This window comes from Miniopterus natalensis, chromosome 13 (assembly GCF_054644295.1).
Source record: "Miniopterus natalensis isolate mMinNat1 chromosome 13, mMinNat1.hap1, whole genome shotgun sequence".
Taxonomy (NCBI): domain Eukaryota; kingdom Metazoa; phylum Chordata; class Mammalia; order Chiroptera; family Miniopteridae; genus Miniopterus; species Miniopterus natalensis.
In genome coordinates, this window is record NC_142093.1 from 48,392,309 (window position 1) to 48,406,163 (window position 13,855).

At 45.7% G+C, this 13,855-nt stretch overlaps 1 pseudogene; it reads right to left on the minus strand.

Annotated features, from left to right (window-relative positions):
- Nucleotides 1-6,582: 6,582 nt before the first annotated feature.
- LOC148091671 (large ribosomal subunit protein eL32 pseudogene) lies at nucleotides 6,583-10,780 on the minus strand (annotated as a pseudogene).
- Nucleotides 10,781-13,855: the final 3,075 nt, after the last annotated feature.

The window sequence follows — 13,855 nt, forward strand, 5'->3', positions numbered from 1 at the left end:
TGGCTAACTTTCCTCAGCGGCCATGTGGCCTTGATGGCAGATGTCCTCTGTTCCTGGAGCCTGTCAGCAGCACCTCAGCAGCTTCTGACGAGCTTGCATCTTCCTATTTCAAAGCCCATGTCCACTGGAGTCCAATTCCTTGACTAAGAGACGCCTCTTGCCCACAGTCTATTTATAATGAAAGGACAGTAGGTCCTGGACACTCTCCAAGCAGCCAGCTCCCCACGCTTCCATGGGTATTTAGGGGAAGGACAATTAACAACCCTCAGCCTTCATGCGGGTGGAGGGTCATCTGCAGCGAGGAGTAGGTGAAATTACTCCACAGGGGCACAGGACTGGCTGAAAGGGACCCCTGGTCACAAACTGAAAGTGATGCCGCAGGAATAGACCAAGAGGGAGTCTTAGTTTGTGAAAGGTCAAGGCGAGTCGTACGTACCAGGTACATGGAGCACAGTTTGAGGCAATGTGGCAGGGGTGAGGGGATGTGCAACATTTAAAATATGGCTTTTTCTTTTTTTTTCTTTTTTAAATATATCTTTATTGATTTCAGTGAGAGGAAAGGAGAGGGAGAGAGAGAGATAGAAACATCAATGATGAGAAAGCCATTGATTGAGCACGAAACCCGGGCATGTGCCCTGACCGGGAATCGAACCCCGATCGCCTAGATCCTAGGTCGGACGCTCAACCGCTGAGCCACGCCTGGCCGGGCCGGCTTTTCCTTTTTAACTGCTATGTGTGCCTTCCTCTTTTGGGACCACACCTTGCCTACTTTAATTATAAGGTGATAGTAACAACAGTAAAAATAAGTAATGCTTACCTAGGCTGACTCTCGGCCAGACACTGCGCTAAGTGCTTTACAGGAGTGAGTAAGCTTTATTGGGTGGGAGGAGCCACTGTTTATACCACTGGAGCAGTGGTCCCTGAGGTCTCCCCATTAGGGTTCTGAAGAGGCGGCCTCCACATTGGGATGTGGGCAGCAGTGGTGCAGAGAGAGCACAGGGCACTGTGTCCAAAAGAATCAAAAGGAAACTCAGAACCCTGGCGGAGGATAGCCTGGGACAGTGCCCAACAACAGGGAACAAGGCGAAGCTCAAAATCGGGAACCAGGTTGCAGACTGGGATTGGAAAAGAAATCAGAGTGGGAGGTGGGTTCCCAAGGGGACAACCCTCAGCACCCCGTGGAGGGGCTGGTGCTACAACATACACTCTCAACAAACATGGTCAGTGTGATCTAGGTCTCCGTGAAGAGCCCTCGTGGCTGCTCAAGAAGTAAGACTGGGGCACAGAACTGGACGTGAAGTGCAGGGGTGGTGCCACTATGGATTTCCAAGCCTGCTTTCCCCGTGGGTCCTGAGAGGATGGTGCCTGGGAGAACAAGGCAGATTCCAGTGATCTGGGAGGTGTTCAAAGATTTAATCTATAAGGAGGGAAAGAAAGAGAGTAAGCCCGGCCGGTGTGGCTCAGTGGTTGAGTGTCGACCCATGAACCAAGAGGTTACTGGTTTGATTCCCAATCAGGGCACATGCCTGGGTTGCGGGCTTGATCTCCAGTAGGGGGCGTGCAGGAGGAGGAGGCAGCTGACAGATAATGTTTCTCTTTCATCGATGTTTCTATCTATCCCTCTCCCTTCCTTGCTCTCTAAAAAACCAATAAAAACATATTTTTTAAGAAAAGAAAAAAAGAAAGAGAGCAAGACAGAATAGCAGGACCCTAAACAAAAGGCCAAGCCCAGGAATGGGGATCATGGGCAGAGTAAGCAATGATTTCAGAAACAAAATGTAGGCTCAGTGGGTGTCCCTGGGCTGTAGGCTCCAGGGGCCAGCACATAAAGCAAAGGTGTGGGAAGCAGACACACAGCTCAGGGATCAGCACAGTGCTAACAGCTGAGTCTGTTCCCAGTGTGCCCCCTGGAATAAAGGTGGGCTGACGGGCTGCATAACAGGACGCAAGGGAGACCACGGGACAGGATTGTCAACCCAAATTAATTCTAGACTATAACAAAGAATAAAAAGCATTATTTAAGCAAAAGGAAGTGTAGCCCAGGAGACACAGATTCAGGCAGCAACCTAAATTGTGTTCTGCCCAGACAAAGGACAAACCGCCTTTTGTAGTGAAAGTTCCCACCCAATTAGGCCCCATTTATGTACATGAAAAATCCAAATTGTGTAGTTCTGATTGGTTAGTATAGATGCACACAAGGGTATAATCTGTGTAGTTGTGATTGGCTGGGGCAGGCCTCAGTCAGTTGTAGCAGGATGAAACCAGGGCTCCCTTGCAGTTGTTGACTCAGGCAGTGTAGACCAGCCGGGTACAGTAAGTTCAGTCTGAGGTTCTTCCCAGCATACAGAGCACCTGAGGAGCCTCTGTCAGCAAAAGGCCACCAGACTCTTACTATTTATAAAATGTGGGCCCTCGGTTGACCATAGGGAGTCCATCGCAGCAGATAATTTCCTTCTCCGGGGTTCATGTTAAATGAATCTTCTCGGGGTCCACAGAGTCCAGGGGAAAGCTAAGAGCAAGCCTAGCACTCTTTCCAAAATGTCAGTCTTCAGGGACTTTGCAGAAACTAAATATCAGGAGGCAACACAAGGGCCAGACATCTCTAGGATGAGATGCACAAGACAGAGCTAGTGTGTTCAGAATGGGGACAGGAGACAGTCCTGGGACAGCTCCCCTGAGCCACCCTGAGCATGGTCAAACGTGGCTGTATGCCCCCCGGGCGGATGGGGTACTGATGAACGCACCAGGCTGGTTCAGACAGGAGCTAGGCCCTCTTTGCTCAACAGCACCCCCGGGGCCAAGGCTGCGCCCACACTCCCCGCCCAGGAAGGACTGGCTCTGGAACTAGTTAGAGAAGGTACAGTGGGCCCAGCTGTGAGCCAGTGTTTCTTGAGCGCAGACTGTGGCCAAAAGCAGTGCTAACCATGACTCTGAGGGGGACCAAAGTTTTGCTGCTCCAAAATATGTCTTTTGGAATATTGATTTTAAGCTAATTATTAAGAAACAAAAGACTCAGGAAGAACCTTTGACCCTCTCCTCCCCCCTTACCTGTCTAAAGGAATTCAGACAAAAAAGCCTGCTTAGAAGGAGAGAGCATCACCTTAACATCATAATATAAACTAACTACGGCAGGCAGGGGGAAATCTAGCAGAGCCTATGTGTCAGGCTTCCCCCTGCGCCCCATTGTTTCTAGGTGGCCCAACAGGAGTTTATTTACCATGCGCTTCTCATTCTCACCCACCTGTGAACTGCCCGCTTTCCCTTTGAAATCCCAGATCCCTGCTCCCCTTGTTCTTGGTTTAAAGCGGCATATAAACCTCAGCTGCCCAATGTGCTCCTGGTCTCACATTCTTAAGGCACCTCTGCATGGACACCCATAATAAATTTTGGACATTTTCTCCTCTTAATCTGTCTCATGTTAATTTATTAGCCCAGCCAGAAGGACTTAGAAAGACAGGAGAGAAAAATTCTTTTTTGCTCCCCCAGTTCTTTGTTTATAGTTCATCTACCCAAACTTTCCATTCTTTCTTCCTTAAATGAAATTCTCTTTTCTTAATTATTTATTAACCACAACTTCTGCAAGAACATTTGTTTTAGGAAAAATGACAAATTATCTGTTCACTGTGAACATGTTACAAAGAAAAGGCTGGGATGTCATTGTTTTCTGTTCTCCTATTCCTGGGGGAAAGGAAAACATCATAGATGCCTGATGAGCACTCCAGGAGTCGGACGCTTGTACATACGTTATTCTTTGTTCAGTTTATTTGTAGTTGTCAGTCACTGAGATTTTGAGGTTCTTTGTTACTGCAGCATAACTTCTCTTATCCTGATTTATATAAGGTTATAGATGAAGAAGATCAGGGCAGGCTTCACAGAGATGCTTTGGAGGGTAAAGATGTTTAGGGCAGCAGAGAACAGAGCAAAGGGCGTTCTAGAGAGGGGATGGGGTGCAGATCGAGCTGCACAAGCCACTGACCTGGTCCAATGCGGCCCGTATGCAGGACACAGAGGAGAGGGTGTGGGAGGAAACGGGCCTGTGGAAGAAGATTGGGGCCAGGAGGTAAGGAAAGCTTGAAAATATACCTAGAGTTGCAGAAAATGAGGAGCCAACAAAGGTTTTTTTGAGTAAAACCCTACTGGGTTATATATTCTAGAAAAACAATGAGCTGCGGGGTAGAGAGAGAACAGAATGGGAGGAAGACTAGTTAGGAGGCAACTATAAGCTGGGAGTAAAGTGATGAAGGCTTAAATCAGAGGTAGATAAAATTTTTTCTATAAAGGGGAATATGGTAAATATCTTAGGCTTTGTTTATACGCGGTCTCTGTCACAACTACTCAGCCATGCCATTGTAGCACAAAAGCAGCCAGTACTCATGGCTATGTCCCGATAAAAGCGATAAGACTTTATTTACAAAAAAGGCAGTGAGGGCCAGACATGACCCATGGGCTGCAGTTTGCCCAGCCCTGAACTAAAGTAATAAGAGGATTGATACCATTTATTGAGACCTACTACACGCCAGGCACTTTGCCGGCAGTGTTGCTGATTCTTGCAAGCTTTCAGGGAAGATATTATGGGCTCCGTTTCACAAATAAGAAAATTGAGGCTGAGATACTGAGTGACTTGCTCAGGGTCACACTGATGGTGTGTGGCAAAGTGGGGATTTAGACCCAGGCCTGATTCTAGAGCTCGGGTTCCTTTGTTATTCTAAGGCCACCTCCTGAAGGCAGTCAAGAAGGAAGTGAGAGGGGCTGTCAGTCTCCGTGCCTGAGACCATTCACTCAAGCATCCGTCCATTCAATGAATATTCTGCTTATACTGTGTGTGAAGTGCAGGGGGCTTGAAGGTGAATGAGAAAAGATTTCTGTCTCTGAGTAGCTCAGAGTCCGGCATTTAAACTTGTTATTGGGTGTGGGGGAAGAAGAATATGACTTATTAAGATCAAGGAAGACTGAAGTTGCTCTCATCACTACCTTCTTTCCTCTCAGCACCCAGAGTTCCCTGGTCCCTTTGGATCACAGACATCCGATATTTTTACCCCCCAGCATTGAACACATTGGTGGATTTACTGTGCAACTACTGAAGCCTAAGCTTCAGGGTCCCTGGTTTCACGAAACAAAGCCTTCTGAGGTCCCTGTGATTTCCGCTGCCTCAAGCTCTTTGGAATTCAAGATGCCCGGGGATTCAAAGCTCCAAGAATCCTCTTGACAACCTCTCAGTGGGCCATTAGGGCAGGAAAGCCATCCTGATGGGGCTAGGAGGAAGACTGAGGCAGTGTGGTTGCTGAGCAGTGAAGGCTGGCCGTGCGTGGTTAGCAGGACTTCCCAACGTGGGGAGGTCTGTCAAGCTCATCGGCAGGCCCAGCTTTATATCCATTTGTCCAGAGCAAATCATACCCTGCAGAATTGACTGCGTTAAAAACAAGACAACAGGCCCCAAATGGAGTCGATTATGCTAAACCCTACATCACCAAATTGAAACTTAGTTTGGGCTCTCCCAGAAATGGAATCTTAAGCCAGTCAATCAAGAATCAACCTAATCAGCTCTAGGTAGGTAATCTGCCTGATAGACCCCTGCCATCCTCTAAAGGAAGATGACTTTTCACTAACCAATCACTTTTTTGTCTAGTATAACTCCTTTGTTCCCTCTCCTTTCTGCTTATAAAAGTATTTCCTTTTTTTACAGTTCCTCAGAGCTCCTTTCTATATGCTAGATTGGATACTGCCTGATTCATGAATTGTGGAGTAAGGCCAGCAAGATCTTTAAAATGTACTCAGTTGAATTTTGTTTAACAACTGTTTTACACTCACCCAAGTCACAAGTGACTCAAGACTAGAGAGTTATTAGTGTGAGAACAGGCGGCCTAACTGGCAAAATAATTGGCTCTGGTCTCTTGCTCAGAGTCCTATGCCCTGCCAGGCAAATCCGCAAAGAATACCAAATTACAGGCTGGGAATTGGGTGAGAATAATACTGACTCCTTAGGGCAGGAACTGTGCCTGTTGTGCCTACTTTCACATCTCTAGCAGCTAGTACAGCCCTTGACCCATGAGAGATGCTCAATAGAGACCTTTATTAAAAGATTAGCTGTTCTTAGAAGACATACCCATTTCTCCCAAGATGAACTGGCAGTCTTTTAGACTAGTTCTAAATTACCAGCACTGGCCAATAGTCTCAGAGCATCTTTATCCTTGGATAGTGTGGGAGATACACTATAATTTCTCCATGCAAGCCACACACACGCCTTCTATTATATGACTCATTACCTGGGAGCACCCACCTTATTGTATCATCCCAGGGCTCTTTCCCAGAGTGTGTTTTAACTCCTTGCTGGGTTTGGGGGAGACTTGGGTGACCCTTAGAATCAAAGCAGGATGCAGGGGCTTGCTCGCTCCCCCCTTTGTGGTAGTTCTACTCACTTCAGTATCATAGGGCCTTGTTTTCTGACTTTCCTTAGGGCAACCAATCCTCCATAGATCCCATTTCCCCCCAAATCTTTTCTATGTGGATTTGTGAGGGTTTTTGTTTTGTTTTTTTTCTGGCAGAATTTTAAGGTTTTATTAACACAATGTGTACACAATCTGTCTATTCACTTCCTTTGCTGTGCAGCCTGGCATTGGGTTGGTGACTCTGTTGGCCAGCTGGGCTGCCCTTCCCACAATGGCCTTGCAGCTCTTTGAGGAGACATTGTGAGCAATCTCAGCACAGTAACATTTGTTGCACATCAGCAGCACTTCAAGTTCCCTGATGCTGTGGACCAGGAAAGCCGCTGGGCAGCACGTGCTTTGTTTTCTTGTTGCTCCAGTAACCAAAATTGGGCATCAAGATCTGGCCTTGAATCTCCTGTGCACCCTATTGTCAATGCCTCTGGGTTTCCGCCAGTTCCACTTAATGTTGACGTATCGGTTTGGCTGGTGTTGGATGAACTTCTTGGTCCACTTTTTGACAATCTTGGGTTTCACGAGGGGTCTGAGGGCAGCGGTGGTGCCGAGTTGGAGGTGGCTGCTACTTCCGTAGACAACGCCAAGGAAGAAAGCAATTTGTGAGGTTTTTAAGGTGGCGTATTGTTTTTAGGAGTAGTTGGAGCAGGAAATACTTTCACAAAGAATTCGGAAGCTTATGGAGATAAAACATGTGACTGCAAAAACAGCAGATCTAGGGATCAGGACACCTGAGCTCCAGTTTGGGGCACATCACTCATGTCACAAATAAGCACCCAGAGCCCACTGTGATAGCCAAATGCAGGGCTGAGCTAGAAGTATGTAAACAAAGAGACACTCCCTCCCAAGGACAGATCGGAGGGCAACGAAAAGAATTTTAATGCAATAATGGAGAATTGTAAAATGAATTGGGAGCACTTAGTGGGGTGGTTTTCCAACTTTATTGCACTATCAGGATCCCCGTGGGTGTTCTTTCAAACACAGATCCCTGGGCCCCACCCCTCAGAAACTCTGATCAAGTATGAAAGGGTTCAAGGACTCCAAAGCCTTAACAAATGTCTCCCTCCCCAGCCCCCCACCAAGATGATTCTACTGGAAGTGGCCCCAGGACACTAGAAGCTAGTGGTCAGGAAATGGTTCCCAAAGGCAGGGGTCTACAGCTGATTTTTAAAGGGGGAAGGAATAGAAACTTATCAGACACAGAGACACAAAATGGCATGACCTTACCCTCCCCTTTGAGAAAACGAAGGCCACGAGGCGTGACTGCCACAGCTTCCTGCTCTACCCAACTGACTCCGTCCCTATTGAAGACTGTCAGCAGAGAATGAGCTGTCTTGCCCCCTCCTGGTGAAAGCTAATCACACCTGGGCTCCTCCTGGCTCTGCCATCCTGCCCCCTGCCCCACCAGTACACACACGCACACACGCACACGCACAATCACATTGGGATGTCCCATTCCAAAAACAATCGGAAATGTTCCCTTTGCTCTGGGCCCCCTCCACTCACCACCTTTTACTTCCCATTCATCTCAATGCCAAGCTTCTTTAAACATAAAAGAAAGAAACAAAAGGGCTATGAAACCAGTACATGGTCATTAAAGAAAATTTCAGAATTAAGGGGGAAATGGCCTTTCACATCCACATCATAAGCTCTTAAGACACCCTTACCACTTTATCAGAATGGCACAATTAATTTAATTTTATCACTAGAATGCAAATGTCTCAAGGACATGGACACGGTCTTTTTATCCTGTGTCCTCCGTAGACACAGAAAACTCTCAATAAATATGTATAAATTGAACCAATAATACAAATTGTCCATATTGAACCCTAAGGAGTCTGACATCCATCCAGTCTTTATGTATTTGCTTCATTAAAAAACAAACCTGCCATCATGCTATATATACATCACTTAGAAAAGGATCAGTGTATGTTTGAAACCTTTTTTTTTTTTTTTTAACTGCAAATATATTTCAAATATACCACAAATATATTTCTAGCTCCTTTGGGTTTGCATAAACCATAATTTATTTAGGTTGTCTTCAATTTTAAATATTAAAAAGAACATTGTGGCCCAGCCAGCGTGACTGAGTAGTTGAGCATCAACCTAGGATCCAGGAGCTCGTGGTTCAGTCGTGTGAGGGCTCAGTCCCCAGCAGGGGGCGTGCAGGAGGCAGCTGATCAATGACTCATCATTGATGATGTTCTCTCTCTCTCCCTCTCCCTTCCTCTCTGAAATCAATAAAAATATAATTTAAAAAAATAATAAAAATAATGTTGCCGTAAGCATTCTTGTATCTAAAATCTTTGCATACATCAATAGTGATATAAATAGACTAAATGAGTTGAAGCTGGATTGCTGTATCAAAGAATGGGCAAGTCTGCGGCTCTTGAAATCCCATTTTGGAATGGTTGTAATAATTCATGTGAATATTAAGAAAATAAAAATAAGATTAAAAACAACAGTGGGGAGAGGGCTGTGGTATTAGCTAGTGTTCAGGAAAGGCTTCTCCGAGATGATTTTAAATTAAGTTACCATAAGACAAATCAGGTACAAACATTCCAGAGGCCCTGAGACAGGAAGGAAAGGAGACCACCCTGCAGCCACGGCAACCCATCAAAGACCGACTACACAGAGGCCGGCAGGAGGCAAGCTGGAGAAGTAGAGGCAGACCCTGCAGGGACTTCAGACCCTGGCAGGAATTTGAGGTAGTCTCTGAGATGGGGAAGCACTGAAAGTGAGCCACTGAAGGACTGTAAGCAGAGGAATAACATGATCTAATTTGTGATGCTGAACAATAACTCTAGTAAGAAAACACATCAGAATGCAACACAGTTTATTATCTCCAAGTGGTAAGGTTATGAGTGATTTCTAATTTCTTTACCCTTTTCTGTATTTTCCAGATTTTCTCTGACCATGTATTGTATTTGTGGTTTTCAAAATTTAATCAAAAAGGAAAAAAAGCTAGCTGGAAAGCGGTAGGGAGGGAGTATGATTGGTGGTGAGGGACCAGGATCATTCTGAGTCTCGAGGAGACTAAAATGGTTTGGCGGCCACAGAAACGGAAAGGGGTGAACCTGACCAGTGTTTACCAGGTGAAATCCACTGGGACTGACTGGCCGTGGGAGGAAAGTCTAGGACGAGAGTCGGGTTCCATCCTGGGTGACTGACTAGGTTGATGGTGACCCCTCTCAACCCAACAGGGGATACAGGAAGAGCACACGCACGGGAGGGCAGATAAATGTGGTATCACAGTAATTGAGTGGCCCACAGCATCACAAGCCAAGCAATTAGATGATGCAGGTTATAAAGCTGAGGAAGAAGACTGACAATTCTTTCAAAAAGTTTGAATCTAAAAAGGAACAAACAATAGGGCAGTAACGAGACAGAGTGTAGGATTGAAGGGGTGTTTGTCTTTTATAAATGTTTTTATTGATTTCAGAGTGGGAAAGGAGAAACATCACTGATCAGCTGCCTCCTGCACGCCCCCTACTGGGGATCTAGCCCGTAACCCGGGCATGTGCCCTGACCAGGAACTGAACCATGATCTCCTGGATCACGGGACGACACTCGACCACTGAGCCACACCAGCCGGGCTGAAGGAGTGTTTTTTCAGCCACAAGGAATGAACCTGTAGAGGCTGAGTGGTTGAAAGTACAGATGTTAAGGGAGTGGCTGAAGGAGCATGGTCATGAAGTGGGATCATAAGCAGAGGTTGGATTTAACTAGAAAAAAGACATCTCAGTTCTTTTGGGAGAGGCAGCAAGATATACATGTACAGGTTCTTTTGGAGGCTCGTAGTGGGGAGGAAAAGTTCTTGCTTTCGGAACTTTACTCCCTCTGTGTATCAGAAGGTGGTCATCTACTGGGAATGTGGGTGAGTAAGCAGTTGAAGCTAAGTGGTAAAGGGTTATAATAATCTGAGAAGAATGGTAGTGGGTGCTGATCGAAGATAAGGGCTGAAGTTGACCTACTAGATTTTGTAACTGCCCTCTCCCCATGATCTGTATTCTTTTTTTGTTTTTTACACTGTGTTCTACAACCCAAGAAGATACAGGTGGGGAGAAATTAAATCATGCAATTGATTCCGGATTGGGAGTTTGCAGAGCTGGTTAACCTTGAGAATAAGGGCTCCTACGAATGGAGAGTTGTGAGAATAATTTGAAGTACCACGCATTACAGGAGCACAAGCGACTCTTCGGACCTCCTGCCTCACCTCTGCTGGAAATGGACTCCCGCTGCTCCTGTAACACTGCTGGTTCCTGGACCTGTACCAGCTCCTACAAATGCAAAGGCTGCAAAGGCACCTCCTGCAAGAAGAGCTGCTGCTCCTGCTCCCCCATGGGCTGCACCCATTGCTGTGTCTGCAAAGGAGCATGGACAAGTGCAGCGCTGTGCATGTCAGGAAGAGCCTGCTCCCAGCTGTATAGAGCATGTTCAAATCTGCATTTACTCATTGCACCCTGAACTGTTTGCCATATTCCCTTTTCTATGAAATATGTGAGGGATAATCAAAGTTGTTGACTTAGACACTAGCAGATTTGGCTAAGTGGTTGGAGCACTGCCCAGTGGACTGAAGGGTCCCAGGTTCAATTTCAGTGAAGGGCATGTACCTAGGTTGCAGGCTCAACCCCCAGCCCCGGTTGGGCCACATGTAGGAGGCACCCAATTGGTTTCTCTCTCCCTTCCACTCTCTCTGAAAAGCAATGGAAAAAATGTCCTCGGGTGAGAATTACAAAAAAATAAAAGTTCACTTAGAATGGGTTTAAAAGGAAATTTTAAAAAAAAGGCCGAATGAAAAGATAAAGAAATTGGGGTCCTAAAGTAGTAAAAGAATAGACTTATTGGCAAAGAAAACTGAAAAAATAAACACTTACCGATAAGACAGGTCATATATTAGAGCCCAGATATGGTCAGGACAGGGGAGTGGGTGGTTTAAGTGCAGGGGCACATGGTTAGATTTGAAATCAAGGCACTGCAAGTCCAGGCTTGAAAATACTCAGGGTTGCAGAATTTAAAATGAAAACTGTAAAGCAAGTTCAAGGCAAGTTTGGGATGTGATTCTTGCAGTGTCTGTGAGGTTGATGGAGTATAGAGGCAACCAGGTATGTCTTTTTGACCCTTTCCAGGCCTCCAGGGAGGTGGCAGAAAACTAGTTAGCAGCTGGGCATCTGGAATACATAGTGACTCAACTAGTGACTAGGTTCTAAGAGTGACTAGGTACGTGGCCAAGTCAATTAACTTCTCTGTATCTCACTTGCCTTATGAGTAAAATGAAGATATAATACCAGACACTAAATGGGCCTGAGGCCACCTGTCACTACTTGAGCCAAATTAAGTAGAGACAGGGTTGAATCATATTATGAACATTTATTCCAATAATGCCGGCAGCATGGGGAGAGCAGTCGATCACCCTGGAAGTTCTGCTGATTCCTCTTGACAGTTGGCTGATTATATACAAGCGAGGGAGATAACTGCGTGCAGCTGTGAGCTGCAAGTGTTAACAGGGAAACGGAGGGGGCGTGGGGGTGGGGGTTGAGGGTCTGCAGTCCAGCCTTCAGCTCAGTCAGATAACAGGGCGGCTAATCCTCTATGACAGGGGTCAGATGAGAATATCTGGCCCGCTGGCCGTATATGGCCAGCAAAATCATTTGGTCTGACTCTACCAAGGCAACCACAGGAGGGACTCAAAATTCAATAAATCTAGGAGCTTTTTTCATAGATTTTTTTTTTTTAACCCTCACCTGAGGATATTTTTTCCTTTTCAGAAAAAGTGGAAGGGGTGGAGGGAGGAAGAGAGACATTGATGTGAGAGAGACACATTGATTGATTGACTCCTACTTGCGCTCAGACCAGGGCCGGGGATTAAGCCTGTAACAGAGGTACATACCCTTGGTTGGAACTGAACCCAGGACCCTTCAGTCCGAGGGCCGATGCTCTAACCACTGAGCCAAACTGGCCAGGGCACTCACAGCTAAATTTTAAGTTGATAATTTTGTATGGCCTGTGAATGATGTTATAAATATCCAAATGGGCCCTTGACAGAAAAAAGTTTCCCTACCCCTGCTCTATGTTACAAACAGCTCAGCCCGTTCCTGGAACAGCAGAATGGTCAGCGTTCCTGAGGCAAACTCCCGGAGGGGGTGAGGGTCCAGGCACAGCAACCAAATAAAAATGTGTCCTGTCCTTGGTCTGTTCTCAAAACCTCTTTCTTTTCTGAGTAATGGACCCATAGAGGCAACTTCTCTTTCTACAGCCTTGTTTCATCTTCCAGTTTCCCAGGGTCTGTAAGAAAACCTCATATCTATAGTTAATAAGGTGAATAATTATTAAACAACTGTGGCTCTATTCTTTTTTAATATTTTAAAAAATATGTCTTTATTGATTTCAGAGAGAGAACCATCAATGAGAGTCATTGACTGGCTGCCTCCTGCACGCCCCCTGCTGGGGATCAAGCCCGAAACCCGGGCATGTGCCCTGACCAGGAATTGAACGGGTATCTCCTGGGTCCTAGGTCAATGCTCAACTGCTGAGCCATGACAGCTGGTCAGCTCTATTCTTATTATGTGCCCTTCTCCCTGGTCAGCTCTATTCTTATTACATGCCCTTCTCCCTATCAGATACAACAGCACCTGCACATAAAGTGCTTGTAACAAGGCCTGCCACATGGACCATGGCACTACTCTAAATGTCAGCATCATTATCAGTTCTCATTTGAACAATGAGGGGCCTGTAACAGTCTCTAAGGCAGAGATTCTCAAACTTTTTGGTCTCAGAACACCTTTACACTCTTAAAAATTATCGGAGATACCAAAGAACTTTAAAAAATGTGAATTATATCTATTTTTTTAATTTCTTAAAATAAAGCTATTTCCTAGTAACATAAGTATTTTTAAGAAAAGTAACTTTTTCAAAAGAAAAATTTGGAAGTGTGACACACTGTGCAAATAACTTGAATGTTTGGCTTATCTGAAGACAGCTGGACTCTCTTTTCTGCTTCTACACCCAATCCACTGAGGTGTGCTAGTTGAATACAAGAAAACCCAAGTACCTCACTGACCCTCTAAAAAGGGTCTTAGGACCCTGCCCACACTTTGACAATGGTTTTTTAAAGCTTTCTTCCAGCTTTAAATCATTCGTTCATTCACCCATTCAACACCACTGCATCCCAGAAATAGAAACAAATCATGTGGTTGCCTGTCCTGAAAGAGTTTAGCTGACAGAACAGATGAAAACTAAAGAAAAATTACAGCCCGGCTTAAGTGAACACAGAGGAGGAAGTCACTGGTACGCTTGAGAGGCAAGGGAGGTTTAACAGAGTACAGGGAATTTGAATTTGGGCTTTATTTCCTGTGCGGCCTCTAAGCGCAGGGAAGAGCATATGCAAATGCCCAGAGGCAGGAATCACTATAGTACAA